The 5,973-nt window shown below is 36.7% G+C and overlaps 1 pseudogene; it reads right to left on the bottom strand.

The window, feature by feature from the left end:
- Nucleotides 1-5,233: 5,233 nt before the first annotated feature.
- The window catches only part of LOC101308113, a 1,782-nt pseudogene continuing 1,042 nt past the window's right edge, over nt 5,234-5,973 (bottom strand).

Raw genomic sequence — 5,973 nt, 5'->3', positions numbered from 1 at the left:
AGGAAGAGTGAGTAGGTGACAGAGAGAAGGAAGGGAAGGAAGGAGGAAGAAAAGAAAACAAGAAAAAAAGTAAAAAAAATGACAAAAGTAAAATATACTAGTTTCAAATAAAAAAAAAAAAGTAAAAATAGGCAAAATGACATTTCTATCCCCCCGGGGGTTAGAAATTGATAAATGGGTCATCTTTGTCTCTTCCACGTCAGATCATGATGTCACTTTTAGGTGTAATTTTGAATTTTGTCCTAATTTAATAGATTTTTAGAGTATAGGGTTACACGTGATTGAAAAAAAAGAACATGGACACACCTGATAAGTGACCTAAAGTTCAAGGTAGCACACTGAATTTAATCCTTAGATTAATTATAGAGAATCTCTTGAAATTATTAACTGTGATCTCTTGTGAGATGTTTGTTTGTTTGTTTTATTTTTTTTTATTTGTTTGACATTGCGGGTCGCCTGCTGGTTTGCTATATTTTGTTTTTTGGTTTTCTCATTTGCGCAACTATCCTCCATTCTACTAAAAAAAGAAGAAGGGGAAAACGTAATACAATTTGCATGATTTTTTTTAGGGGTGGGCATAAAATCCCGTAATCCCGAACCCGTCCCGGTCCCATCCCGAAATTTGCCGGGATGGGACGGGATTTAAATCTCAAAACGTTAGGCCCGTCCCGTCCCGTCCCATCCCTATACAACGGGACGGGACATGGGACGGATAATTCAAATCCCGTTTAGGCCCGTCCCGTCCCGACTAGTTTAATAATTGATTTTTTTATTAATTAATATGTGATTTGAAGCTTTCATTTATGTGTTTTGATCTTACCTCTTTGTTTCTTTAAGTTAATAGATTGTCTCATTCAATAATAGTGATGTTTAATACTTCAATTTGTTGATTGTTGTAGACTCTCTTCTTGCACCGTAGTAGTGATGACATGTTTAGAGAAAGTAAGCAATATAAATTCTCTTATTATATCGTGTTGTACTTGTAAATATGTTACAAATACTTGTTAATACTTAATAGAGTAAACAACACTATAAAACTATGAAACTCTTTCTTTTACTTACAAGTTTATTTTAACTTTTTTTTATCTGGGATTAGGCCCGTCCCGTCCCATCTCGTCCCGTCCCAACCGGGATAGGGCCCGGGTGGGATGAAATCTTAAAAACGTAAATCCCATCCCATCCCGTCCCGATTTCAATATCCGGGACAGGCCGTGAGATTAGCTCTATCCTGTCCCATCCCGTCCCATGCCCACCCCTAATTTTTTTCCTTCTGATTATTAACTGGAGTGGTCTCCTCATGATGGATGCAGATGGGGGCGCTATTCGGGGTGGTCGGTGATGGGGGTGGCCGGTGACGGTGACAACGCAAACAATTTGTATTCGGACTTGTTGTAGTATCTCTGGACAGGGGCATGGTCTATCTTTTAAGGTCCAACAAGAATTGGGTGGGCCTAGGGTTCTTATGGGCTTAAGGCTGGGTCTCTTTTGTAGTTTTTGGTTTCTTTAGTTTTTGTTTTTTTGGTTTTGGTGTTGGTTGTTTATCGTCCCTCCCCTATGGCCGAGGGTTTTAGGATGTTGGTAGTTTGGTGTCGTTGTTGGTTTGGTAAGGCCATGTTTGATGTCATGTTCAGGGACTATCGGTCTTAACATCAATGTTTTTTTGTTGTCAATGTAAAGGGGAGGTTGCCCTAGTATATATGTTGGCAGTTTTGGTATATAATGTTTGACGGGGTTATTTCTTCTTGAGGTTTGTTGTAAGGAGGTGTTAGAAGTAGGTTAGATTTGGACCCTGGCTTTTTTGGTTTATGGTCATTGTAATCGCATGTATGTGGGTAGGGAGGAGTATGAGGACTTGTTGTCCATCACCGAAATCTCCCATAGTTGTAATGTTTTGTTATTATTATATAAAGTGTTACTTTTCTATAAAAAAAAATAATAAAAATAAAAAATTAAAAAAAAACTGTACATATATAATCTAGGGTGCCCTAAAATCGTTTGCCCAATTGCCCATGTTGCAAGTTGGTTGTGTTAGTCCCATAAGAATCCGTCCAGAACTATTATTTATCCCTACTCAATTTTGAGTTGTGGCAACGGTATGAGACTCTATTTCCAAACTCAGGCTCTAATTAGAAAGAAAAAGAAACGTGTCTCTTTCCTTAAAGATGACCGTGATTGTCTTATTACTGATTCTAATCAAATTCTGAGCTTATTTCGCAATAGTTTTAAACAACGTTTTACTCCTTCTACATCTGTCAATAGGAAAGAAATTGCCGATTTTGTTGCTAGCCTACCTCAAATTATTACTGCCACTGATAATATGAGCCTATTGAGACGTGTTACTGAAGATGAAGTATATACTGCTACATTTCAGAATGGTGTTTTGAAAGTTCTAGGTCCTGATGACATTCATGCAATTTCCTATCACACCTACCGGCAACAGATCAAAGATAAGGTTATGCATTATGTTATCCATTTTTTCCATCATAATACCAATCTTGACCTTCTAAATAGCACTAATATTGTCTTGATTCCTAGAAAGGATGATCCTGAAACTGTAAACCATTTTCACCCTATAAGCTTATGCAATGTCAGCTACAAATTTTTTCAAAGATCATTGTCAATTGTCTGAAACCTTAGACAAGTGCATTTCTGAAACACATGGAGCCTTTGCTCGAGGCCGTTCTATTTATGATAACATACTTATTGCACATGAAATCTTTTCTGGCTTCTCGTAGAAGAAACGCAAATCCAATCTTATGGCTCTTAATTAAAATTGATTTAGAGAAAGCGTATGACTTTCTTGATTGGAAATATATCAGAGCATTTCTTTTGCAATTTGGTTTTGACCGTGCCTGGGTAAATCTTGTGATGAATTGTATAGAAACTGTAAGCTTCTCTATTTTAGTTAATGGTACTTCTACTGCCCCTTTTAAACCCTTTTAGACAAGGCGATCCTCTTTTCCCTTATATTTTTGTTTTATGTTTGGAACCTTTGATAAGACATTTGGCAACTGCCTCCTTGCAACCAAAGAACCATATTGGTGTTTTGACTTCTCCTAAAGGCTATCGAATTTCCAACTTGTTTTTTGCTGACGATTGTCTTTTGTTTGGTCGAGCTTCTCCTACTGCAGGAAAGAATTTTCTCTGTATTCTGACCGACTTTTCAAATCATATGGACAAATGGTTAACTATCATAAATCTACTTTATTGTTTTCTGTTAATGTTCCTTCTACCCTTAAAAATTCTATTTCTGCTACTTTGCAGATTCATTCGCAATACTTTAGGCAGATATCTAGGAATCAATAATATCATTTGCTGGCAGGATCTCCTGAATTCTAAAGATATTTTACTGAAAATGCAGAAGAAATTTGCAGGATGGAAGACAAATACTCTTTCTCGAGGTGGTAGATTAACTCTACTGAAAGCAAACATAACAGGTATGCCAAACCATATTCTGTCTTGTTTTAAAATTTAAATGTCCTCCTAAGTGGCTAATGATAATAATAATATTATATGAAATTTGGAATTCATAATATATAGAGAAATAAGTTCATCAAAATATTTGTACATAATAGAATGAGAAGAAAGAAATTATTCATTATGGAATTGATTATGGATTAGATAGTATATGGCAAGAGTTGATTAAGGTAGAAGAAATAAGTTGGATAAATTAAACTTACTAACAATATAAATGGTGTTTATGGTTTAATAGGAAAGAAATGGGGCCAAACCTCATAAATTACAAAGCTTTTACTTCTAATCATATCAAATTTCTTAATCACAACTGCATAATACACAAGTTGAATAAAATTACAGGGGTGTCATGTGTAGCTCCGCCTATGGACTCAATTAAATCTAATGATTGTGCTGCTGCTGGTTTTGTGATACGAGATGATCAGGGTTGCCCTCTACTAGCTTCTGCAAAAAATCTAGGTAAAGGTAATGTTCTTTTGGCTGAGGCTTTAGGATTAAGAGCAAGTCTTGTTGCGGCTAGTTTACATGGCTACATGAAGATCCAGATCGAAGTAGACTCAAAAATTCTGATTAATGCTCTTAACAATCAAATCAAGACTCCTTAGATATCACACACAGTTATTCAAGATATAAGGAAGCTTGTGGAGAACTTTCAGTCAATCACTTTCACGCACCCGGCAAGAAGCAAATTTTTTAGCTGATGCGATTACAGATATTGGTCATTCAACTTTGATTGCTGGTTGGAGGAATGAATTACCTATGTCTACGCTCATTGCGTTTAACTTTGACTTTCATGATTTAGGTTGTGTTAGAGGCTTTCAGTTGTAGTTGTTTCTTTTCTTTCTTTCTTTTGTTTTTTGTTATCGAAAAACAGTATGAGACTCTTAGGCTTGGCGCTTTATAGTTTTACGTATATGTGATAATGCCATATTATTATCAATTCGATGTATTTATGCATGCATAATCTTGCCTGTGCATTACGAGATCAAAGAAAACAAGCATGAGTTGTTATAGACAGATTCAGTGATCTTCCAGATGGAGTTGTTCATCGATCACATTCTTTCGTTGAGTATGAGTATTCCTGATATGTTGCTGCTATCATTAGCTTTGTCTTCTTGCATCTGTCGATCTTTGAGGTCTCTAACGGTGGATTTCGATGGTTTTCTTATACTTTCCTCTTCTTGTTCAATGAACACCAAATGCTCAAGATTGAAAAACGTTACAATAGATATGGAACTTGGAAAGTGGATATCATGTTGCAGCGAATTCCTCCAAGAGTAACGTTTTGAAAATGTTACAGCTACAATTCAGAGCCATTCCGTGGAAACATTTAGACCAATTCCCTTGCCCTCTCTCATCTTAAGATAGATATTACATGAGAGGGTTAGCAAGGATAGGCATATGGAGTGGGGTACTCAAGGTTATTCACAGTATATGCAGCATCAAGATGCTTACCTTAACTGAAGATATCACTAAGGTAAAGATAGATCATCCAGTAACTCTCCTTAATTTAGCAGAAAATATGATTATCTTACAATATAAACACTGTACTTCACACTGATGTTAAACCGGGGTCGCTACCTGCGTGGAGTTGGTCTACCGTACCACTTTATGGAGCTAAGTTTACCGGAATATATGTCAGGGGAACCAAAAGTCATGAAGTTAAAGTTTCTTTTTTTAATTTTTTTCTTTTGATACATAATATGTGCACCTTTAGTCAAGGATCTCAAAACCATATGGCCATTTCAAATGATGAACCTTACAGAAACTTGGAGAAGAGTTATCCTGTCATGATCGTCATAACCAAATTGCCTTTAAGAAGTTCGAGTTTTGGTTACATCATGTAGCCTCCATTCTTTTCCTAGACAAACACAAATGATCATCTAACACTCTTCTGTAACTATCTACATGGGCAACACTGCATCTTTTATGCATATCCTCAAACATCCTCTCAGCCTCAACAGCCTTCCCTTTGGCGCATAACTCTTTGACAAAAACAGAAAAACTCTCCAAATTAATAACGTGACTCTGTTCAAGCGCGTCACAGAAAACCTGCATTGTGCTTTGCAAATCACCACCCTCACAATAACCTTTGATCAAGCAACTACAGAGGGTGGTATCAAGAGAATGACCATTTCTAAGCATGTCACGGATAAGTTCTTCAACTTCCCCCATCCTACCTCTCACATTACAAAGACTACATATCACTGAGTTATATGAAAAGAAATTGGGAAAGCAACCCATTTGATGAGGCATTTGCTTGACAAGATTAATGGCTCTTTCAAGCTCCCCATTTTCAACAAAAACACTCAGCACTGCATTAAAGCTCGAAACACTTGGCTTTAGGCCTCTCGTCCTCATTTCCATTAGAAGTGAAATTGCCACATCCGGTTCTTTCATCTTACAATACTCATTGACAACAATTCCATACGCTTTTACATCTAGTTTCATCCCAAGTATGGCCATCTCTTTAAGATGCTCAGCAGCTTCATCCGCCCT

The sequence above is a fragment of the Fragaria vesca genome, linkage group LG6 (genome assembly GCF_000184155.1).
Source record: "Fragaria vesca subsp. vesca linkage group LG6, FraVesHawaii_1.0, whole genome shotgun sequence".
Lineage (NCBI taxonomy): Eukaryota > Viridiplantae > Streptophyta > Magnoliopsida > Rosales > Rosaceae > Fragaria > Fragaria vesca.
The sequence above is the reverse complement of the archived record's forward strand: the minus strand, read 5'-3'. Positions and strand labels throughout refer to the sequence as shown.